The sequence below is a fragment of the Lepidochelys kempii genome, chromosome 14, assembly GCF_965140285.1.
Source record: "Lepidochelys kempii isolate rLepKem1 chromosome 14, rLepKem1.hap1, whole genome shotgun sequence".
In the NCBI taxonomy this organism is placed as follows: Eukaryota; Metazoa; Chordata; order Testudines; family Cheloniidae; genus Lepidochelys; species Lepidochelys kempii.
In genome coordinates, this window is record NC_136393.1 from 20,981,740 (window position 1) to 21,007,789 (window position 26,050).

Consider the following 26,050-nt stretch of genomic DNA (forward strand, 5'->3'; position numbering starts at 1 on the left):
TTCATGATATTTAGCCTGAATGGGAGAATGTGCACCTGTGGCAAAGCTTAGGAATAAACAGACTTGAAGCCTGTTTCCAGTTGGGTAAATATACCCCAGGCCTTCAGGGTTACGGTGCTAGTGAAATAGACTACAGCAGGGCCTGCCCGCTCTTTGCTTTTTGGCCTTGCAGAACAGCAACTTTGCTTTGAGTTTTTCAAGCCGGGTCTTTGCAAATAGTCATTTGTACAGTAGTTGCCCTGAAAAACTTTACAATTTTCTCTTTGCAATTAGGTAAGGTTATTTCTGTATTCCCTAAACCTAGTATAGGGAATACTTGTTTTGTTAGCCATAAGTACAATCATAGAATATCAGGGTTGGAAGGGACCTCAGGAGGTCATCTAGTCCAACCCCCTGCTCAAAGCAGGACCGATCCCCAATTAAATCATCCCAGACAGGGCTTTGTCAAGCCTGACCTTAAAAACTTCTAAGGAAGGAGATTCCACCACCTCCCTAGGTAACGCATTCCAGTGTTTCACCACCCTCTTAGTAAAAAAGTTTTTCCTAATATCCAACCTAAATCTCTCCCACTGCAACTTGAGACTAGTACTGCTTGTTCTGTCATCTGCTACCACTGAGAACAGTCTTGGGCCATTCTCTTTGGAACCCCCTTTCATGTAGTTGAAAGCAGCTATCAAATCCCCCCTCATTCGCCTCTTCCATAGACTAAACAATCCCAGTTCCCTCAGCCTCTCCTCATAAGTCATGTGTTCCAGTCCCCTAATCATTTTTGTTGCCCTCCACTGGACTCTTTCCAGTTTTTCCACATCCTTCTTGTAGCATGGGGCCCAAAACTGGACACAGTACTCCAGATGAGGCCTCACCAGTGTCGAATAGAGGGGAACGATCACATCCCTCGATCTGCTCGCTATGCCCCTACTTATACATCCCAAAATGCTATTGGCCTTCTTGGCAACAAGGGCACACTGTTGACTCATATCCAGCCGCTCATCCACTGTAACCCCTGGGTCCTTTTCTGCAGAACTGCTGCCGAGCCATTCGGTCCCTAGTCTGTAGCGACGCATGGCATTCTTCCGTCCGATTCATCAGGGATGCAGAATTTAAGAAAATGAGCTCTATTGAGCATACATAAAGGGGCCAGGTTATATGCTGAGAGCCCAGTGTTTGGTAGCTGCCTAGCCACCAGCTTGCACACCTGAGCTCCAGGTATCACACAAAACTAGGTCACTCCTGAAACCTGATCCTTTTTCTCCAGTCCCATTCATCATACTACAATACTAAGGCTCCTTGGGCATCTTCATGAAGGGGAGCATTTTACGAAGTGGTCTAATTTTGCTCCCATTCAAGTCAGTGGTAAAACTCCCATTGACTTCACTAGAGGCAGATACTGAGAGCATTTTAAAAATCTCTCCCTTGGTTACAATGGCACTTGAAAAGCACTGAGGGGTGACCACTACATTGTTTTGAACTATCATTTGTTTGAAAGCAGTATGGTTTAGTGGCCTGCTCATCGAGCTGGGAGCCAGGAAATGTCTGTGTTTTGATCCTGTCTCTGACACTTATTCTGTCTGTTGCCTTGGTTCAGTCATTTAATTACTATGCCTCAGTTTCCCCGTGTGTAAAATGGGAATGATAATACTTACCTCTGAGGGGTGCTCGGACTGTTTAACATTTCTAAAGGCCATTGAGTCAGCAGGTGTTCTGTAACTCCCGCTGTGCCTCATCAACAGACTACATGGGGCTGTTACAGCTCATCGCTACAGAGCCTGGCTCTTTAGCCAATGCCGAAGCGTCTCATGCTTTCGGCTCAGGAATTTCCTGCTTCAGACTATGGTGACCATCAAAAATGCAAAATATCAGCATTAGCAATGAGCAAACTGCTTTGGGGGGAAAAATACAAGACACAAGCCTGAATCCCTGTCCATGTCTTAGAAATGAACCTTTTTTAAGGCTCTGACACGTTCAGATTATTTCACTTTTAATTGTCATGCTTCCTTTAAAACCGGAGACCAGAGCTGTCAGGCTAGAATTATATTAAGAAAAGCTGTAACTCGAGCATATTGCAAATACCAGAGGTCTTTCCAGATAGAAACAGAAGTTAATTGTTATTCTTTTAATTTTATTATTATTTATTATTATGGAGAATCACTTACATAGTGCCATCATTTAAAGTTATTTTACAAACATAGGCCCAAATCTTTTAAAGTTCCCTTAAATTAGATCACTATTTTTTTAACTTGTAAGAAGTCCTGCTTTCCCCATCACAAAGGTTTTGTCAAGTCTTAGGGCTTGTCTGCACTTACCGTGGATTGACTCTGCAGAGATTGATCCACCAGGGGTCGATTTAAAGGGTCTACAAGACCCGCTAATTTGACCCCAGACCGCAGAGTTTCTCCTGTTGACCCAGCGTGGTGTAGACACCTCAATAAGTCGACCTTGGCTACGTCGACCCCAACTACGTTATTCATGTAGCTGGAGTGGCATAACTTAGGTCGACTTAACCCTGTAGTGTAGACCTGCCCTCAGATGTAAAGAGATGTTGTTATGTTGTGTTAGCTAGCTTGACCTAACTAACACCTTCTGAAACTCTGGTCAAGACAAAGCCATTTTATTTCAGCACATGCCATGCTAGTCAAATTAAGGTCACTACCTATCATACATATATGGCTCCTACTGCCATAGTGTATAAACTACTCACAATCTTTATTGTATTTATCTTCACAATGTCCCTGTGAGGCAGGGAAGTGCTATTATCCCCATTTTACAGACAGGGAACATGACACGAAGTGACTTGCCCAAGGTCATATGGGAAGTTTTTGGCAAGGCAAGGAACTAATCTCAAAATCTTCCAAGTCCCAGCCTCATACCCTAACCACTAGACTATACTCCTCCCTAAAGCATATGTAGGAATCTAGTTTAACTTAATTCAACTTGACTAATCTTCACTAGATCTTTAGAAAGTGTTCGTTAGATCAAGCTAGCTAACACAGTGTAACACCTTTAAATCCTACTCTAGACAAAGCCACAGTCCTGCGAAATGTTTCTGACCAACTGGAGAATTTTACCCTATAAAGATGTTGCAATTTTCCATCCTGAACTGTTTCACAAACAGCAGTTTTTCCATTTCCCCGCCCCCCTCATGTCTTACTCTGACTCCTTTGAGCTAGCTTCAAGAACCTTCTTTTTAACTGAACCATCTCCAGTTGAAGTGGTTTGTTGTTGTTCTTAAACAATCGTTATCATTTCAAAAAGTCTGCTTGAAAATCCCTAAGCTCTCTTGAGTCACTTCCAAATAACTTTTATGAATCATTGTTTTCATCATGTTGTGCTGCTCAGCAAGACATGGGCTAAAAAAGAGATGTTAATGGACACAATCCATTTTGTATCATATAAGTACCTAAATGAGAAATACCAATTAAATGTGTGGGGGCTGGAGGAAGAGAGGATGTTTGGAGACAAAGGACTTTGGGTGCTATTTGAAGACAGTTTAATTTTCTTCTGCTGCTATGTTTTTTCAGCTTGAAAAGAATGAAACATCCAATGTGCAACAGAGGATTATTTTCCAAAATTAAAGTCATGCATCTCACTTGTTTTATCTCTGGAACATGACCTTATTTTGCATCATAACTCAAAATGAGAGCAATAAGGGCATGCTGGTCTCTCTCGCTACCTCTTAAGAAAATGACTAGGCTTGGTTTGGATTTGGCCGTTAAGACATCAGTAAGTTTTCTTTTGCAGGCTTCATCAATGTAACAAATTTAGAAGCAATATTGCTTCTATCTACTTCACTCTCCTACTGGGCTTCAGCTGTATTTTTGACAACATGAAGTGAATGGGGCGAGCTCCTTCCATTTCACAGAGTATGACTCCACAGCAGCTGGGAGGTGTGATTTCTAGCACGGGCAGACATACACGTGCCAGTTTTGCTCAAGCTAACGTCCTAACAATTGCTTCTGCACCTCACACTGCCCTACCTCTGAGCTCAGATAAACCACCTGTGCCAATTCAGTGCTGCAGAGAGGTGGCCAACAAGAGTTTAAGGCCCAGATCCTCAAAAGGAATCCAATGCACCTACATACCTTTGAGAATCCAGGCCTTAGTTACTGAGATAATCTGCAATTCATCCGCTCTGCGGTCAAACCATATATTTTGCATTTGGTAGAGTTTGCACTGAAACATGAAGCAAGCTACTCCATATCTGGCCTTTTTTGACTCAGAGAATGGCTCAGCTAGGAACATGTCATGACCTTGATGCTTGGCAGCAAGAAGATTTGATATTTCAGGATCATTATCAGGTCCTTGCTGAAAAATATGACTCCAAAGCTGATCAAAGCTGTGTATGGCCCTACTCAATCTGCCTTGATACAGCTAACAATTGCTGATGGTGAATTTCTCACCATGGATCACACTGCCATATGCCAACGGTTGTGTGAACACATCAGTGAATTACTTAATTATCTATCTACTGTCTCTGATGAGATAATGTCCGCAAATTGCATACGTCTAATGCATTTGCCGATCCACCCACATGAGCTGAGGTGCTGAAGGCTGTCCAAACAATGAAAAATAATAAATCTCCTGGTCCCAGGGCCTTTCCAGCTGAAATTTTTGCACACAAAGGAAATCTTTTCATTGACTAGTATTTTGAATCCTTCTTGCATCTGGCTTCAAGAAATCATACCACAACAACTGAAAGATGCCAACATCCTCACCATTTATACGTGCAAAGGCTTAAAAAGGGACTGTGGTAACAACCTTGACATCTACTTGCTCTCCATGGATGGTCAGATTCTTGCATGGAACCGTCTCTTACCAGAACTATTTTCAAAATCCTATCTGAGTCAGTGCGGTTTTCATGCTTAGCGGAGCACTGTTGACATTATTTTCATCATCTGACAGTTATAGAAAAAATGTCATGAGCCACATCAACCTTTGTACATCGTGTTTCTCAATCTAACCAAAACTTCTGACACAGTCTCACTGGCCTCTGGAAATTGCTTGCTAGATTTGGATGTCCAGACAAGTTAATTAACATTGTTTGGGAATTCCATGAAGGCATTGTTGGAAGAGTTAGTGTTGATGGTGATCTAACAGACTCATTTCCAATCATGAATGGGGGTGAAGCAAGGATGCATCCTCTGTCCTAGCCATTTTGATTTATTCCTTACTGTGACGGTAGAGGAAGCCAGCCCCGGCTCTTCCAAATGGCATCTTAATTAATGCTTTTCCACTGACAAGCTCTTGAATCTCTGTAGTTTACGTGCAAATACCACAGTGATCGAAACACTGATCCAGGAACTGATCTGCACTGATTATTGTGCCTTGGTCACATGATCTGAAGCAGCACTACAAGATCTCACAAGCCACTTTGCTGAGGGGGCTTGACATTTTGGTCTTACCATCAGCCGAACAAAAACTGAGGCTATGTACCAACTAGCCCCTCAATACCTTTACCAAGATCCATCAATACGCTTGGAAGGTACCATGCTCCAAGCTATGAAACAGTTTACTTATCTCAGCAGTATGTTAAACAATGGTGTGACAATTAACTACAAAGCAGATGCACGAATTAAGACAGCCAGTGCATGAAGTTGCCATTATCACCGAATTTGGAAGCAACATGGAATCTGTCTACAGACAAAATCAAAGTATATGATTCTGTTGTCCCCACAACATTGCACAATCAGTGTTAAACATGGATCCGTTAACAATGGCACATTAAAAAGCTTGACAGTTTCCATTTGTGTCACCTACAGTGACTGCTGGCACCAACTGGCAGGATCAGGTGTCCTAAACGTAAGGTGAAAGCTGGTTTGGTTGGTATCAAGGCTTATATGATTTGTGCCCAACTGAGATAGATGGGTCATTAATTTGTATGCCTGAGACTTGTAAGCATTCTGTAAGCATGGTGGGCAGATGAAACATTTCAAAGATGCTTTGAAACAAAATCTGCACAAGACAAATATTTCCGATTTGACCTTCGAGCAACTGGCAACTGATTGCATCACATGGAGCCATGCCGTAAGGGCACGTGTCCACGACTTCAAGAAGAACTGTGTTGCTCAGCTGGAAGCACCGCACCAGGCATGGAAACAACATGCAGCTCAATTAACACAACCAGGCAAGAGGCTCTGTGGTCAGTGCGGTAAATGGTGTTCTTCCCTAATTGGTCTGTGTAGGCATGTGAAGAACCAGTAGTACAAACGGTAATTGTCGATGTTGTCCTTGAAATCGGGGTGACTAGTAGTAGTCCTGAGATGGCCTTTTTGTGAGATGGGCCACTGCCCACTAGGAACTGGATTAAGACCATCTCATTTCACACAGGCCACTGTGTCACCACCAGATCGTAACAACTCTCATTCATTCCTGCCATGGGCCACTTTCAGCTCAGTAACCTACAGGCGAAAGGTTCTGTAGCTTATCACCTCTCAGCTGTGCTGTATTTATTTATAGGCCATTCCATGGCACTCATCGCCATAGTGTCTGAGCTCTAACTAACATTAATGTATTTATCTTCACAACACCTCAGTGTGGTACAGAAGAGCTGTTATCCCCATTTTATAAATGGTGAACTGAGGCACATAGAAATCAGTTTTCCCCAGGGCCATAACAAAGCACTTTGGCAGAGCCTAAATCCCCTAATCCCAGTCCAGAGCACCATCATTGCACATGAGATGATAGTGATGACTGACCTTTTGATGCCTCATTATGACACTGTGGGAGGACCGTGCGGGGATATTGTGCCATAACATCATCATGGTGCATCAGCACATGGTGGTAGAACATCATGACCTGGCAACATTAATTTCACAATGGTACAAATGCCAAGTGGGTCTCCTTGGGCAAATCCACCCAGGTCTCTGACAGTTTTATGCCTTCTTTGCTCCAACACCAACCATTCACCTCTGCTCCTTCTTCAGTTCTGCCAGCAGAGCATGGAGAAGCCCCACTCCTTTAGGTGGACTCTCTAGCATGTGTTCAGGAGAGCCCAGAAAGATTTCAGGAACTAGGGAGGTCAGCCGACATAAAAGGAAAATTATTCCCCATTCTTAGCTCCTTCTCTTCCCTTGTTAACATGTATTACATTCAGTGCCTTTCAGTGCAGGTTAGTAACGGTGCATAATACATGAATAGCTATGGTTTTGTGTTGTTAATGTGGAGTAGGGTTACACATGACCAGAAGGTAGTGCTGAGAACTAAACATGATCCCAGCCTTTGTTATTAGACCACCAAATATGCATTGCTCAAATTGCCCTTTACCTTATTTGTCTTTTGTTTTTCGCTGGCCAATAATATATCCCTGTCGTCTCCAATATCTTTTTATCTTTGTAACGGCAGAAATTTCCTGTAAGGCTTTGTCGATATGGGAAAGTTTGACCAGTTATATAAATATAATTATGCAGGTATAGTTATACCGGCATAACTCCACCACCTGGACACTTATTTTGTAATACAGGTGGGGATTTTTTGGTTTAGCATAATCTCCTTCCCAAGTGATGTGAGCTAAAGTGAAAAAGCCACACATTTAGGAGAGTGTAGTAAATAGGGCACTGGACTACGTCTCAGAAGACCTGGGTTCTAGTCTCGGCTTGCTGTTAGGTGCCCTTGCGCTAGTCACTTCAACTTTGTGCATCACTTTTGCATCTGTAAAAAGAGGCGAATGATATTAACCTCTGAAATCTACTGCTCAGAAGCTCTATGTAAGAAGGAGGTATTATCACTATGCTGGAATAAGAGTGTCCATGCAGGGGGTTATTTTGGTATTACTATATCCATTTAATTCAATTCTTACCAAAAAGACTTCCCTGTGTAGACAAGGCCTGAATTGTCCTCTTCCTTGCTGCTCTGGAGCTAGACACAATGATAGACTTGTAAGTGGCACTAATCCAAAAGAAGACCAATGTACTTTATAAACTGCAGTTGCAGCTGTAAAACTGAAAGCAGATGTTCCTCTGTTTCCCAAGTCCTGCATCTTTAACTCCAGAAAGATGTCTCCTGGCTTGCTTCAAGAACAGCTCTGAGGTAGCGGCCATTTTATGTTTCTCTTCAGATACAGAAGGGTACAGAGCAAGTCACTGTGTGCTTCCTCTCTCATATATACACACCTTATAGGACCAGATCCCCAGCTGGAGTACTTTGGCATAGCTCCATTGGCTTCAGTGGAGCTATATTGATTTACACCAGCTGAAGAGCTGTCTCTATATTTGTTCTTTCTTTGTTGTTTTCCTTAATCTAAAATATAGACTGAAAAATACATATTTTCCTCTATGTACAGGAAAATCTAAGAGAAATAGCATCATCCAGCACTAAAATGTGACCATCTCTGGCACAGAATGTAAGTAGCTGTCAGCAACACACATCAACACTACACAACAGTTCAGATCAGGAAATGAAGAATGTTGTATCTGGAGTTGTTCCATAAAAAAGGATTTTTTTTTCTGAAATTTTCATGACAAAATTATCTTTTTTCAATGAAAATTTTCAAATTTTGAAATTTGGGAGAAATTTTAGGTAGACAAAATGTAATTCCTCAAATTAGAATTTTTCTAGGCCCAGGGACAATTCTCCCTACTCTGCTAATAAGTGCCATGGAATCTTTCATGGCAACAAATTGTTATAATTTCATTTTATGTCCAGATTTTCACTATCATGATAGCCCCATTCACTTAGTACCCTAGGGTGCTGGCTCAATGCTCATATGGAGGAGGAGTAACTTAGCAAATAATTGGACACCGTGGCTTATGACAGATAATTTGGAGCAGACCTGATTGTGCCTCTGTTGTAAATTAAGCAAGATGTACTTTTTTTGTTGGACAAAATATTTACTATATAAACCACATTGAAGTGTCTTTTTAAAATCCATTGGACAAGTTTGGCACTGGGAGAAAACAGGATAGAGCGCGTGTCTTCTTATATTACTACATTATCTACTTACATTGCTCAGAGTGCATATCTACTGACACTGCAAGCTCTTTGGGTCAGTGCCCGTTCTTTTTGTTCTGTATTTGTACAGTGCCTAACCCAATGGGGTCCAGGGCCATAACTAGGGCTCCTAAGGCAGTACCGCAATACAAATAATAAATAGAGATATGCACAGAGTAAAGGGAGGGGAAGGAGTACATGCAAATACCAGGACACCTTTCGGGAAGCTATGCATTAGCCAAACACAAGTTATTAGGCTCAATACAGGGGTAAGTAGGTGAAATTTAAGGGCCTGTGTTATACAGGAGATCAGACTAGATGATCTCATGGTACCTGCAGCCCTTCAATTCTGTGACTATGAATCTATACATGTAGGAATACATATAACTGGAAAGGATTTGAGACACACAAGCAGCAAAATGTATGGCCTGCCTTGCATTTGATTACATCAGTGCAAAGAAGTCATCCATAAACAATTGTGAAAATTAGGCCCTAAGATGAATACACAGCCCTGGGAGAAGGCTAAGATCGAAACATTTGAAGCCATCTCCACCCCTCCAGGAAACTGAAGTGCAGTATTTGCTGCCAGTCCATCTCTATTATTCAGCTAGGTACGAGGTGAAGCCTTTTGACCTTTACTTTGGTTTGAGTTGACAATCAATCAAGCATCACTGCTTTAACTTCCATTACATCAGGCTTACCCACAGCAGAATGGGCCATTTGGAGCAATGGTGGCGGAAAAGACACCACTGACACATCAGGATGGAAATATATTACCTACCCCGTTACAAGCAACACCTAATATTACTGGGAACAAAAGAGACGAGGGATTAGATACCTCCCTCTTTTCTGTTTGCTTCCTTTGTGAACTTCTCAGCACCTTGTATCACAAGTCTCGCAATCTTTGGAACTTTTATTAAAGTCCCAGCTCCTGGAGTCATGGGATTACATGAAAATCTCAGCTTTCATTTAAAAGGAGGAGTATCTAGCCTTCATAGTTGCGTGGAAAAGCTTCAAAATGTGAACTTCTAAAAGCTACAACACTAGAGGGCAAATAAAAAGAACCCTGAAATGATTATTGTTAAAAATCACATGATTTTTATGCCATTTTGCAGGTTCGTAGAGTCTGCCATCTGGTTATAGGATTACCTGTTTCAGGACAGATTTTAATTCCTTCCCTGCCAGGATATTTATGGCAGTTCCTTCACCCCATCACAGCAATACAAACCAAAACACACGCAGGAGAATGGAGGAAATACATCTGAACTTAACCAGTTTGCAAATGTCACCAATTTCATGCAAACACTCACTAGAAAACAATCCAGGCTCTTTGCTTCAAATTCTCTGAAATGAGCTCCTACGCTACTGACAGAAATTAGGTGAAATTCATCAGTGCAGCACGCGTCTTATGGGTCACTTCAATCCCACTTGAGCCCTATTTTGAGATACAAAGACCTTGCATTCGCCCTCTGCATGGTAAATTGCACCCACTGTGCATACACCCGAGCAAGCACAGAGGCACATTTTACATGTGCAAAATTGGTGGTGTGTGCACCCCAATCAAGTCAACTTGTGTGCAAACAAATGAGTGTGTGCAGAAACACCCAGTCACCTATTTAGTGCACACCACTGTAAAGTTTCTGTAAAACCGCCTCTTTTGTGTATACCCCCATCCCCAGATCTTTCCTGGCTAGCTTAGGCACCTGATTTTGAAAACAAGCTTATGGGGCAGCATGACAGCTGTATAAACCCTTCACTGACAAGGAAGGGGCTAGGGATGCTCTCTACGCTAAGGTAGCCCCACCACTCTGGCTCTCCCAGTTACGCATGGGAGGGAGGAGGGCTTTAAAAGGAGGAAGCTGGTGCTGCAGACAGCAAAGGGGAAGCCCTGAAAAGCAACTGGAGCCCCTCACCCCCATACCAGAGACCCCCCAGCTCTGCAAGGAGTCCAGCAAACCCCAGTGGAAAACCCAGTAGGCACAGCCAAACTCAGCTACCTGACTACAGGGACCGCAGGAAAGCTGCTACCCACGTACTTCTGATGGGAGGTGGTGCCAGGAGCTTTTTGTTTGAACATTTGCTTTTCCCCATCCATAACAAAGTAAGTAGGCCTGAAAGGGCAGGGCCCACTGCAAGGATTCAGGGGCTGGGGCCTGGACTGGTGGTAACTGGGCATGGCAAAGGGCCCCAACCCAGCTAGGGAGGTGCCCCAGAGCACATATCCACACGTAGATAGGGCAGGTTTAGCATTGCAAAGGTTTTACACACCTCTTTGTTAAACTGCACATTATTGCTCCTGCTCTCTCTTTCTGCTGGATTGTTCTCTCTGCTCTTTTTCTTGCCGTCATAAACCAATAGCCCTGACCAGATACTTGGCAAACGTCCACTGTTATCATCCCAAGACCCTGATTTCATTTAGCCCGTCCCTGTGCTAGCATTTTGAATGAATTTGTGTTCCGGGGAGGCCTCACTGAAATGGATGATCTGTCATTCCAAATCCGAAACCTCGGGTGCAATCTGATCTGTTTGTGCATGGCACAGAGGAACCCTGCCTCATAATAATTGTCATCTTTGGGCTATTTTTAGGTAATGCAACTGCCACCCTTTGGATATTATGCCGCAAAGTGAGTATGAAGGATGACAATTGATTATCTCAAGCTGTGTGGTGCGGTATTAGGGAGAGAGGCCTCAGCTGTGTCCCCTCCTGCCCCCTCAACAAGATGAAATATTCCATTTTCATCCCTCTTAATTAAAGTGGGTAGAACACTTACAAGGGGAAGCAAAAGGTTATGCTCGGTAAACAATGGGCCATGCAATTAAAAGAAAATGCTCCGGTAAACCCTGAAGAATGAGAGTCAAACACTTTCATTTGTCCTCTGCTGCCTTTTATTCCACACTTCTCTTTGCTTCCATGAGACAAGACACGTCTCTCTCACACACACGCTGCAGAGACCAGACCATGCCCAGAGCACATGCCTTGAAGTCCTATATTAGAATTTCCTGAAATCGTACCAATGAGTAAGTAGCCTGTGCATGCAAGTCCGATAAGTGCTTGCCTGAATCTTAATGAAATTCTGGGGAGAGAAAAAGTAATAAGGGGCAAGGAATTATTTTGTACAAAGTTTTTAGTTGAAGCATTTCTGTTTAAAGAGCCATGTTTTTAGATGGGCGTCACAAGCTAGTATTGAATCCCCTCCCCCCTCCGCCTTTACCTACATGTTCCAAAAGATACCCAAGATTATTATAAGGGGAAGGGGAAGAATTTATCACTTAGAACTCTTACAATGCCAACTCTTACAATATTGTTATGAGTCTGGTGATTTTTGTTAAAGCCCTAGCTCCTCGAGTCACATGATTATTAAGTGAGAATCTCAACTTCCATTTTAAAAAAATTGAGTTTCTCCTGGTCCTCATGGTTGCAGAGAAAAGCTTGACAACGTGAACCCTACTAGCTCAAAACCAGAGGGCAAATTAGAACGAACCCAACTTTTATCATTTTTAAATCACGTGATTTTTAAGGAACCTGTGATTTTAAAAAATTGTTTTGGTTTTTTTTGAGCCCTAACTCATGATTTTTTGAATGATTGGGGCTGGCAAAGCTGCTTTCCACCATGTAGTCAGTTTATTTACTTTTTGCTCTTCACTTTGGGAGGTCAGTGAAGTTAACCAGTCAGTTTCACAACCTGTTAGTCAGTTTCACTTATGACTTTAAGTGGGACTTATGTGGCAGGCAGGTCTCATGCTGGCTCTCTATGGAAGGATGAATGTCACCCACAGTGAACCTGCTCTTGCTTCCATTGAAGTCCATGGCAAAACTTCTTTTGATTTCAAAGGTCAGGATCTGCCTCAATGTTGCATGCCATTTTTTCCCTGCCACTCTGATTGGATGACTCCCAGGCCATACCCAGACAGTTGTGTGAGAACTTCAGGTGTGAATACTTGTGCACATAATATATTTGCACAAATATGTCCTAGCAAAAAAGTTCATGACGTTCTCCCTCTCTGTGACCCTTCTTGGGAGCAAAATTCTATTTGCACAAATGAGGCTGCAGATCCTGTCACGGTGAATTTGAGTCCTTTTTATTGAAAGGGAATGTTTGAAAGTACTTTTTTGCAGTATCCACCCAGTTCCGGCAAGCACAGCCACATGAGCTCAGCCTCAGTACCTATCACATAGGGAGGATGGACTAGAAAGGGAAAGTTTTCAAACTCCGTATCAGGCAAATGATCCAGTACAGCATCTGCAATATGAACTCAACCCTGCAGTATCCAGAGCACTCCTATCAGGTACAGCACACCCTTAGCTCCCACAGGGAGCTTGCACTGCAGGATCGAGCCTTAAGGATGGGACACTTGCAATACAGTCCCATGCCAGCTTCAAATGTACTCATCAGGGGATTCCTGACAAGTGGATTATTACAGATGTACTAAGGGGAGCAGTACACTTCTAGTTGTTGTAGGCAGAGGTCGCTGGAAGGATGTCTGTGAAAAAGTGCTAAAGGTCATGTCCTCATTTTCCTCAGTTCCATTAGGAAAATTCCTGTGTGTCTCAGGGGTTACTTTTTTCCCAGCGCTATCTCATCTTTCTATGGAGGAGGGCTTTTCTCTGCTTCCTACTGGGGCTGTATGGGCTGAGGTGGGTTTGGAGATAAATTGTGGTGTGATTCTAGAGGAATTCTTCCAGGTACTGAACACCTGAACTGGACTGAGGCAGATCATCTAACCGGCTTAGCCCCAGTGTGTGGGTGACCTGTGTTAATGCTCGAGTGGATCATATAATCCCCCCTTGTTTATAATGCCAGCAAAATGAACATAGCTGCATAATTGCTACAGAGGCAATTTTCAGAAGTTCCTGAGCCCTTGTCTATATCTATAGGTTTTGTACCAGGATAACTGTCGGAGTGTGATTTTTGAGTTAAAGTAGTATGTCTATTGTGGATAAAGCTATATCAGTATAAAGACAAATCCAGTGTTCATTTTATGTAAACTGAATTACATACAGGTTCAGGAGAGCTAGGTTCAATCCCTTGCTCTGTCACAGACTTCCTGTATGACTTTAGGCAAGTCACTTAGCCTCTCTGTACCTCTGTTCTCCATCCATAAGATGGGAATAATGATACTTTCTTTCCTCCGCCCTTGGTCCATCTTGTCAATTCAGATTGTAAGCTCTTAGGCGCAGGGGTTGTCTCCTTACCATGTGTTTGTACAGCGCCTAGCACAATGGGGCCTTGATCTCAGTTGAGCTCACTAGGTGTTACTGTTATAAATAATAATAGTATTCTCTAGTATTTGCTAAAATGTTGCAATTTGCCAGAACATTCTTGCCAGCAAACTCATTTGCTAAAATATCTGTAGGAAGCAAAGAGACAAGGGGGCACAGACACAGGTCAAGCAAATTTACATGAAAACTCAAACATCCATGGAATGTTGGACAACTCTAAGGAGTCGTGAGGAATCGGGTCCGGAGAGTAATGCCTGATCAGACACGTACACTTAGATCAGATTATACAGAGGAAGAGGAGACTGGGAATGAAGGCCCTTTAGTGCAATTGTTAATTTTATTTGAATCTGCTTTTCTTTGGGTGGCTGCTGGTGTAGACAATAACCAAATCAACAGACTCACCCTCCTGAGACTAGCATTTGAGCTGAATCCATCTGGGAAAACTTTAGTTTGCCTTCTTCCAAATAATGGTATTTTGCCAGCAATGTCCTTAGTGGAATAAGGTGGGTGAAGCAGTATCTTATATTGGACCAACTTCTGTTGGTGAGAGAGACAAGCTTTTGAGCTTACATGGAGCTCTTTATCAGGTCTGGGAAACTAACTCAGAGTGTCACTGCTAAATACAAGGTTTGAACAAATTGTTTAGCATGAGCAGTTAACACATATTTCAAGGTGAAGTTACTTTGTGGAACATCAAGTATCAGTTTGAGGGGCACAGGGGTGATTTCTGCAAATCTCCCTGGAAGAACAGACTCTCGGGTCATCCAGTCCGCCTTTCAGCTGACAGTTCATTATTATGCTAACAGCATGAAACCCCTGAATCTCACCCTTTCAAACTGTAATCCTTTATTACTCACTGTCAAAAATACACAGGGCCTCTCTCAATTCTGCCCACCTGCTCCCCATTCTCCTTTCATCTGGTCTAGTGCTGGGCAAATCCCAATTTGAGGGGCAAATGCGGCTCTCTCATTTAGACTGGTGTCAATTCAGAGTGCTTCCACTGACTTCTCAAAGTCAGTCTTGGCTGTTCGTTTGTGAGTTGCAACCTGAAGAAATGGGATGTAGATTCAAAGCTGCAACATTTTTGTGTGTACGTGAACCGAACCAAACCCCCACCCCCCGAGGTTTCTCCCAGTTGGGTTTAGAAAGAAAACTGATTAGGGTGTGGTAAAGGGAAGGTCTCATGGGGCCAATTAGCAGAGACTTGAGTAGCATCCAGACCTTGTTGGATGATCACTGAAAAGAGCCTCCTTGAATTTACAGCCTGTTCCCCTTTATATGCTATTCTCCTACAAATAGGCATGCAAAATGGATGCAGGAGGACTTTGATCCAAACAGATTTTTGTTTATGCAGACAGCAGGACTTGGACACCAGAGGTGGCAACTTGTGTGCGCGTGTGCTTTTGCATCCCAATATACTTAAGTGGCAAAAGAAGACTGCTTCTCTCAGTTGGAATGCAAACTAACCACAAAGGCCACCTTCAGGACAAAGACAGGACATTGCAGCTGGCTGCTAGCATAAAATTATCACCTCAAAAGCATAACCCTGGATTTCGACAACTGCTTTACCTTGTTAGGATGCTTTCCACATTCCTTTTTTAGTTTAAATAAAAAACATTTTTTACTGGGGATGAAAGTCAAACAATCCTCTCTCTGTAATAATGACTCCTAATTATCCAGCATGTTTAGGACCAGCATGGAAGCATCCTAGTAGAGCTGGTAATAGACAAGGTCAGAACAATGGGCAATGAGAGGCCCACACAAATAACAGGGAAAACTGACGATAGGAAAATAGTGAAACTATATGCAGTGTGCTGTCCAAAACACAACTGGAAAAAAACAGATTTTTTTTCACTCATCTTTTTTTTCCGTTAGAGTGATCTTAGGTGTTTCTTGTGATCATAAACGGTACAATGGTTTCCTACACAAATGTGATATTCTGAAGTTGACAGTGTCCCTTTAAGAGGACATGAGCAACACCCTGCAGTGCATGCACTGTAGTTAGCTTGCTGCGTGTTGAGCTCAGGGCCACACTTTTTAAAATTTGACCTCCAGTTTTGCACCGACCGCTGTGAGCCCACCAAACGGAAGCCATTTTAAAAATCAGGCCCCAGATAGCTTTCTCTCCATGGCAAACTTCATTAGGCCGTGTTTGCACAGTAAGAATCGTACTACGTAGCTCTAACCTAGCCTTTTCATCAGGAAATCTCAATACCTTATGCATCGTTCTCAGCATAGGAAGGTCCTATGGGATAACTCTTTTATTGCTGAGATGAAGTCTGAGCTGGGAGCAGAGTACAGAGGGGTGAAGAAAGGCAAAGATTCCAGACGAACTCTTCTGATGCTGCTGCGTGGGTGTGAGTAGCTGAACAAAATCTACTCACTAGTCAATAAATATGTTTATTCTGGTATCAGGCCAGTTCTAGGTTTGATCTAAGGAATACGGTATGTAGGTAAGGGAGAGGAGACCCTCACCCATGTGGCTTCTCATGAGTCAAGATACTGAAAGGTCTTTCAGTAATAGTTAGCGTTGAACTATGAAGTTAACTCAATTGCCTGTTTGGCAGCGCAATTGAACGCAGTACCTGGATACTATGGTAAAAGGCACATCATCAAGGCCTGATCAAAAGCCGGTGGATGCCAATGGATAAATGCTTACTGATTTCAATCAGGTTTGCATCAAGCCCAGGCACAGATCTACACGCACACCTGCTAATGTCTGGGCTTCTGCACTATGAACAGCTACAGACCCCGTGGAAAGCAGAAAGCAAGCTCTTTCTGAGAAGCACCACCAGAGCCCCCCAGGATTGTACTGGAAGAACAAGCACATCATCCTTATGCATCATCTATCCTGTAAGAAGCCTGTTGGAAATACCAGCTTAGGCAGACTACTGCAGGACAGCCCACTCACCGTCCACGTCGTCCTTTTGATTTACGGCGGCATGAATTTCGCATGAGGTGGCAGTATTTTATCAGCCCTAGGAAAGCGTGGAGATAAATGGCTCAGCCTTACAGAGGTAAACACGTCAGCCTTTGACAGTCATTTCTTTCATTAAGGATGAAATGAGTGATGTGGTTCCAATTGTCCAGCTGTGGGACTAGGAGCTAGCCATCCCATTATCAGTCATCTGCAAGAAACTGGAGCACTGTAAGTATTAATGTGATCCTGGTACTGTAGGAGCTGTTGGATAGGAGACAGGCAAATTGGAAGCATGGGTTTAAATCTGCCAAACAGGTCTTGGGCTTCCTCTTCATATTACTCTAAACTGATCATACACACAGTCCACGTGCATTGTTTATTATGGATGTACGGGTCCTGGCTCCATAATTATATATGAGTGGAGTTTACGCTTAAAGCTGGGATTCAACTTCTTTGTCATGGGTGAAGAATACAGCCTATCCTGCCCCTCTCTCAGCTCTAGAGTGGGGGCACAGAGATGTTCGGGGAAAAGAGACTAAGGTCGCCACCACCAGGTGTCCCCTTCACGTAGCACCAATCTCCCCAACTCAACACCCTTCCAACCTCTCTCTGCCCCCCACCCTTCCATCCCCATTCACTTGTGTTAAGGTAAGGAAATTAGACCTGATGAAAAATGGAAAAAAGGGTGACAATGGGAGAGAACGTGGAGGGACCCTCAAAAAAGCTAGATGAAGTTTTAGAATCTGAAACAAAATTAACTTTTTTTTTTACCACACTCCCTCAATGCTAAAATATTTTGAATCAAATGGGGGAAAATTGCTTTTTTCTAAAAAAAATGTATGAACATTTCCAACAGCTCCAATTGAAATGAATAGCTAAGGCCTCCAACAACATCAGTTCTGCTCTGGAGTGACAAGTACAGGGAAAAATATTCTAAAACCCAAATATGTCTTTAAATGCCTGATCAATCCAATCTGGAACCACAGACTCTAACCATGACTGTATGATCATTGCACTGCATCGCAAAGGGCGGAGGCAAGGGTGTTTGGCTGATGTAACTGTATTTCCACCCTGTAATGTATGGTCTTTGAATTTAAACCCCCTGTTGCCAGTTCTCACAATTTTATCACAAGTCTCATGACACTTCATGTTTTGCTTGAAGCCCCAGCTCCTGGCTTCACAGGGTTGCAAGAGAATCTCAGCTTTCGTTTTAAAAGGAAAGAAGGTTTCACTCCTTGTGACAGCAGAAGACAAATACAGAGCTCAACAGCTATTGGCTAAAAAAACATGAGAATTTTTATTAAATCTCATGATTTTTCAGGCTGGATACATGTCTTTGGAGTACTTGGGTTTAGCAATACTGTAAACCTTAACTCTGAATCTCCTGAGTTTGCAGTGCTTGGTTTGGGGATAATTATAGCATCCTGGGAATGTATTTTACCCTTAAGCTACTGATCCATGCTCTCACCCTTAACTCCATTGTACTGTAGTTTTTTTGTCTGTGAATTAAGTTACATTTGGGTTTATTTACAGGAAAAGGTCCTCGGCCGCAGAATAGTTCTGCCCCTGTTCCTCCCTTGACATCGGATGCATAGAATGGAACATATAATAAGATATATATATACACACACAGATAAGTTGGAAGTTACCATACAAACTGTGAGAGGCTAATTAGTTAAGATGAGCTGTTATCAGGAGGAGAAAAAAACTTTTGTAGAGATAATCAAGATGGCCCATTTAGACAGTTGACAAGAAGGTGTGAGGATACTTAACTTAAGGAAATAGATTCAATATGTGTAATATGTAACACTCCCACTCTCTATTCAAACCCAAGTTAATGGTATCTAGTTTGCATATTAACTCAAGCTCAGCAGTTTCTCGTTGGAGTCTGTTTTTGAAGCTTTTCTGTTGCAAAATTGCCACCCTTAAATATTTTACTGAGTGGCCAGAGAGGTTGAAGTGCTCTCCTATGGGTTTTTGAATGTTATGATTCCTGATGTCAGATTTGTGTCCATTTATTCTTTTGCGTAGAGATAGTCCGGTTTGGCCAATGTACATGGCAGAGGGGCATTGCTGGCACATGATGGCATAGATCACATTGGTAGATGTGCAGGTGAACGAGCCCCTGATGGCGTGGCTAATGTGATTAGGTCCTATGATGGTGTCACTTGAATAAATATGTGGACAGAGTTGGCATCGGGCTTTGTTGCAAGGATAGGTTCCTAGGTTAGTGTTTTTGGTGTGTGGTGTGTGGTTGCTGGAGATTATTTGCTTCAGGTTGGGGGGCTGTCTGTAAGCGAGGACTGGTCTGTCTCCCAAGATTTGTGAGAGTGATGGGTCATCCTTCAGGATAGGTTGTAGATCCTTGATGATGTGTTGGAGAGGTTTTAGTTGGGGGCTGAAGGTGACAGCTAGTGGCATTCTGTTATTTTCTTTGTTGGGCCTGTCTTGTAGTAGGTGACTTCTGGGTACTCTTCTGGCTCTGTCAGTCTGTTTTTTCACTTCAGCAGGTGGGTATTGTAGTTTTAAGAATGCTTGATAGAGATCTTGTAGGTGTTTGTATCTGTCTGAGGGGTTGGAGCAAATGCGGTTGTATCTTAGAGCTCGGCTGTAGACAACGGATCGTGTGGCGTATTCTGGATGGGAGCTGGAGGCATGTAGGTAAGTATAGCGGTCAGTAGGTGTGCAAGGTGTGAAGCTGCTAAATCTTTGCTGCTGCATTCACAAAGGTAGCTACGCTGGCCAAAATCCAAACTGAGACATTCCCTTGGGGAAGTGGAAACTCAGGCTGATTCTTAGAGAACAACCACAAGCCTCCCTTCTCAAACCAGAGGTGAAATTATACCGGGGCTTCCGCAGTAGCATAGGGACGTGTCAGGAGATGCAGGGCTGCAGTGCACAGACAGCATGACGCTAGGCTTCCAGAAATGTCTGATGTCTATTTAAAGTACACATTGCTAAAGAGTGACTCAGGGCAGGAACAGAAAGCTGGCAAAGAGACTGGCTGAAAGGCTTTGGAAGTCACTGGGACATTTGAGAACGCTATCAGACTGGGTGAAAAGCGCCTTGCAAAGAAATGTCTCTGAGGGTATCACTCCAGCCTCGGTAGCCTCTTCCAGTTGGTTCTTTTTCAGATCAGGTTCTTTGCTATCTCTGGGCGTCCTGACGTACCAAGTGGTTTCGGTATTGCAGTCGTAGATTGTACTAGAGACAGGTAGATTGATGGATCCAGGAATATGCTGCATCATTCACATTTGTCTTTTGGCATGTTCTATATCATGGTACTTACTATTTGCAGAACTATTTCAGCTGCTGTGTTAAGTGGTATGTTTGGGAGAGCTGGGGCTGAATTCTGGATGCTCTAGTATGTGGGATATACCAAAAAGTTTTCCATCAAAAAACGAAGTTTAATCAAAATCTAAATGACTTGTGGGAACCTGTCGTTTTTGATGTAAAGTTCAGGGGAAAAATCAGACTGAATTGTTCCACCATTCTTGTTTTGTTTCAGAATCAATTTTTTTTGTAATGTTCCAATTTCCCGCAGCCCAGAAATCCCAGTCTGTGCCCAGCTCTAACGTGGTGTGTAGGGGATCTTTGGGGCAGTGGGAAGTCATGAGTATCATGGGAAGTTTTGCAATGACCTTCAGTGGCAGCAGCAGCAGGCCCTATGTGCTATACAGGGGAGCCTCTGAACCCCAGTACACCCATTAGAGATGCTTTATTAGACTGCATTTAGGGGGATGCCCTGATGCTAACTACCCTCTAGGAAGCTTCCAGCTCGGAAAGGCAATAACCCCACTGGTTTGGGACTATGCCAAGCATGTGTCCCGAGACGAGCAAAGTGGCTGTCCTGCAAGTTCCCTGACAGGCGGCTGGGGCTCTCCGGGCTCCCTTTGAATTAGATCTGATACACAAGAAGGTAGCTCGTGTCGCGTGCTCCTGCAACCTTGCTCCCTCAGCTCCCGTCACTAATGAAGCCACATGTCCTTCCTTCCTCTTTGCCTTTTCAAGGCCCCAAACACCCCACCCAAACAGAGTGTACTTGAAAGAACAAGATACTTCCTTTGTAGCAGGAAACAAATGATGATTAATGTGTTAGTTGTAATTAATCTGCAGTGACAGATTAGCGGCACAATGGCGATGCCTTTCCTTGCTGCAGGAGCCGGTGCTGATAGGACAGCTGGTGAGAGGGGACACCAAATTCAATTTGCTCCTCATTTGCATACATATGACAACCATCTGTGCTAATTGCACTGCAATGTCTCTATTAGGCTCTCTTCTTGTGTGCCGGCTCACCTAGACTCCAATTAGGCCTTTAAGTGGGGAAGCTTAAAGCATAAATATTTGCAGAGGGGAAAGGATGGCTGAGTGAGCCACTGTGTCTATTGCCTTTCACTTCAGTCTGAAGGTTGAATCCAGTCCAACCCCACAGTTAAGGCTGTGCTGGTGCAGTTCATCCTAGAGTGGCTTTCCCCCGCACTTCCCTCAACAAGGCAGCCTCCAAGCAAATCCCACCACCACCACCCCACGGCACATGAAAATATTTAAGCCCTTGATAGCAAATCTGAAAGCAGAGTTGGTCAAACCTCAGAAGGCTGGTTGTGGGGAAGCGTCCAGAAGAACTGGATACTTCTCTGCACTTATTGGGTCCAGGCTGGAACTCTCATGGAAACAGGCTCTCTCATGAGATCACACTGCTAGCCCAGTTAGGGGAATACACCATAGCGGGGCACTGGTTTTCCTCATGGTGTTTTGGCCCTACTGTTTTTGAACATGGATGAGCAGAGGCAGCCACAACACCACATTGTGAAAAATATTAACTGGGCTTTTTCTGAGCTCTAAAAAAGGTTCAGTTGGGTTTGGGGTCCACATTGTTTTATTTATTCTGGTTTTACATATGCCCCTCTCAAAGACCAGGGGATAATTCTGCCCTCAGTCACACAGGTGCACATGATGGGTAGCAGAACGGAGCCCTTGGTTAAAAAACAGACCTGCCATTAAACTCCACAACACCCAGCATAACCTGCCTCCTGGCCTGCTTTCTCTCCATCCCCCATTCACCCCCCTATCCCCACCTCTGCAAAAACCCATGAGAACTGACCCTGAGTCTTTCAGCATATTTCAAAGTTCACCAAATCCAGGTTTTGGAATGCCAACAGTGGGGAACTTCCAGGCTGGGGCAGAGGGAGCTGCAACGACTCCATTTTTGCTGCGTGAGGAGTAGACTCATAATGGCCAGGGGCCTTTTGAGTTGCAAAGTGTCCAAGAGGAATTTTGGCCAGCTCTGAAAATTCAAGCTTGGACTAACAAAGAATAATTAGCAAACCGCCCTGGAATGACAGCAGCTGAGATGCTGGCGGAAATGTGCAAAATTGGGCTGTTGGGGGAGGGCTTAATCCTAAATCTGAAATTTGAATTGGGAGGCTCTGGGCCACAGTTCCCTAGGAAGAACCTTTAACTTTCCCTGTCTCCGGAGAGGATTTGTGGGTAGAGCAAAGATGGGAGCTATCTTGAGCAGAGGGAGAAGCGGAAGATCAGCAGCAGCACTGAGCTCTGGTGCAGATGTCTAGACACAGCCCCTTCCACTGGAAGGAAGGCCACTCCATCTACCTGTTTCATGAGAGGGAAGGAGCAGCAGTCCTGGCCCCCAGAGGTGATCTGGAGTGCTTTCCTCTCTACCTCGTTGCTTGGACCTTCAGGAGAGACCCATCAGGGCTGACAGAATATGTCTACACAGCAATTAAACACCCATTGTTGGCCCATGTCAGCTGTCTCACATTTGTAGGACTCGGATTATGGGGCTGTTTTAATTGCGGTGTAGACATTTGGGGTGAACCCTGAGCTCTGGGACACTCTCCTCTCGCAGGGTCCCAGAACTGGACTCCGGCCTGAGCCCAACTGTCTACACTGCAATTTTATAGCCCGCCCAGCTGAGCCCTGTGAGCCTGAGTCAGCTGACCCAGGCCAGCTATGGGTGTTTAATTGCTCTATACAGACATTCTAAGAAGCTGAGCTGTTCTCAGTTATAATGAATGAGTGTGTATTTAGAGGGATGCTTCTGCAGTGCCATAGCTAGTTAAGGAATTCATTTGGATCACATGGTTTCTGGCCCATAAAACAAACCCTTCATGTTCAGACCCTCACAACAAATCCCTACAGCCTTTATCATGCCTGATGCCTCCTCTCTCTGCCCTTTTCTCTTTCAGGAAACTCCAGATCTAGAAAGATTCTATATTGCCTGGGAATAGAGCTACCATCTGCATTTATCCTATTCATTTGCTCCTCCAGGGAGGTAGGGGTTGCGCACTAGGGGCCAGATCAATGGAGGAATGCTGGCTTACACCAGCTGAGGATCAGCCCCACTACGGAGAAAGGCATTAAGAGAGGAAGCAAGTCCAGTGGTCGGGACACTAGGCGGGACTGGGGAAACCCAAATTCAATTTTCTGCCCTGAAACAGACTTCCTATGCAACTTTGGGTAAGTCACTTAGTCTCTATGCATGAGTTCCCCGTTTGTACAATGTGGGGATAATAGCACTGCCCTACCTCACGGGGTGCACGGGGGCAGACATGTGAGGCTAAACACATTGACAATTGTGAGATGCTCAGATACTATGGAGAGGGGGGCCAGATAGATACCTAAGTACTTAAGATAGATGGGCTCGTGCAAGGGAGGAAAGACAGATAGTTGTGGGATGGAGAAATCCAGGGTCAATAAAAGGAGGGATCCAGAAGGAACAAAGACAACTCCAGGATTTTATTATAATGAGTATTATGGTAGTGCCTACAGACCAGCCAAAATCCGGCCCCACTGTGCCAGGCTTTGTACGTACACAGATTAACAGCCAGTCCCTTCCCTGCGCTAGACAGCTCCTGAAATCGCTCTAGCAGCAGAGGGGTTCTCCTGAGCGCCTGTGTAATCCCCGCTCAGTGTGTCGTACCTGTCTCGCTCCTTGCCTCCTACCCAGAGGATGAGACGCAGTGCCAGCCCCAGCTACAGACCCCGGCTCTTCAGCTCAAGCTGTTCAGACTCCTGATTCCGGCTCTGGCAGGGCCTAGTTCAATTCTCTCTGTGTCCAGCTCGATAGAGAGTGTCACACTAGGGGTATGTCTGCGTAGCACAGAGGGTACCAGGGTTAGCATGGGCAGAGCCTAAAGCAGGGTGTCTCTCATAGCCTGGGAGAAGCGGCTTTGGTAAAGCAGCACTTAAAGCACAAGCCAGCTTGAGGTTTACGGTGGGGGGGGGAAAGCGGGTCTGTGACCCCTTGCACCACCCCCTCACACACTGAGCACAGGTAACAATAGCAGCGAAGGCAGCACAGTGTGGGTGACAGAGCAGAGAACACACCCAGCGTCCGTGCCGTGCCGAAGCTCACCCCGGGCTGTCTCTCTGCTATCGTTACCTGCGCTAGCTGGAGTCAAGCAAGCTCGGGTAGGCTACCCCGGGCCCAGCTTTTGCTGTGCAGACATACCCCAGCTCAGACAAGAGTCCCAACTTCTGTCTGTAGGTTGGTTGCTCCTTAGAGCAGCTGCTGATTTTCCCCGAGGCCTGTCCCCTCTGGCAGCAGCTCCCCAGAACATTTTCACTTGCCAGGACTGGGGAGGGCAACAAGTCCCTTAAAAAAACAGTTAATGCTGCTTCTCTGCTCACCTGCTGGCTGGCAGGCTTCACGCACAGGGCATTCAGTGGCAGGTTACCTCCCTCACCCCCCCGGGGGGGACAAATTAGATTTCCTGTCAGAACTGTCTTTAGTACCAAATGATTTTCACCTGTGTTTTTCAGCTTGTGCTGATGGAGAAATACATTTCCCCGGGGAGCTGGAATGGGTTTAAGGTTAAAGGCCAGGCCATCAATCTACCCCCTCATCTGTCTATTTTACCCCTATGCTCACGCATGGCTAAGGCAATTCAGTGGGCTTCAAGGAACGGCCTACATTGAAACAAAGGCAGATCGCTTATGCTCCCATCTACAGCTCTGTGACAGCAAAACATGCAGGGGGAAGCCTAGTGTGGAATCTTTAAGCTCATTCCTTTACTTGCTGATTTTTAAGCACCTCTTGGGAGCTTTAAACAGGGAGCAGCTTTGTCGCTCCCTGTCCCATTTGTGCAGCAGGTTGCTCTGTTTGCCTGTTGCTGGGCTTCTGTTGAGAAATGACAAATACATCCTGGTTTTCAAGGCTGTGTGAGCGGAAGGAAAGCCCCAAGCTAGGAGGCTGGCGAATACAGGGCTGCACTGTCCTGGGCGTGTTAATCCTGAGCAGGGTGCCGGGAACGCCAGGAGTTTGTACATGCTGTGGTCCCTTCACATTGTTCCGTGGAGAGGAGGGGTTTGCACTCCATTCCCCAGCCAATCTGGCAGGGGATTCAGCCTGCAGGTCTCAGGCTACGTCTACACTACAACCAGGAATGCAATTTGCAGCTCATGTAAATGGACCCACACTAGCTTTAATCTAGCTAGCCTGCAGGCTACATGAGCTGCAAGTTACACCCCTGGTTGCAGTGCAGATGTAATCTAACATGTGCAGTTTAGGGGGGATCACAAGAGGTGAGCATCCTTTATACGGAGGCCATGTGCCTCCATGCTGCCTTCCTCTTACCTCCTGCCCTCTGGTACCTGTCCCTCTCCCCCCGCCTCTGTCCCAGCATGGCTCACCTGGAGCCTTACTCCCAACATGCTCTGCTCACCAGCAGTTCAGAGATAGAGTACACTCCTAAAGTCAGAATTAATTTCTGCAAGGGAACGCCCCCTTCTCCCCTGCCCAGGGCTTGGGTATGTCTGATGTTGCAAAGAGCAGCTGGTCCATTCTCTGCAGCACAGCACAGCACCCCAACCGTCTGCCCCTTGCAACTTACAGATTGGTTTTACTCGATGTTTCCTAAACCTTATTATGGGGCTTTCGCTGAGGGACTGTCTGGGGAATGTGCCCCACCCCAAGAACGTAGGCAAGAATCAGAATCTCTGTAGCAGTTCTGCAGCTGCTGTTCCAG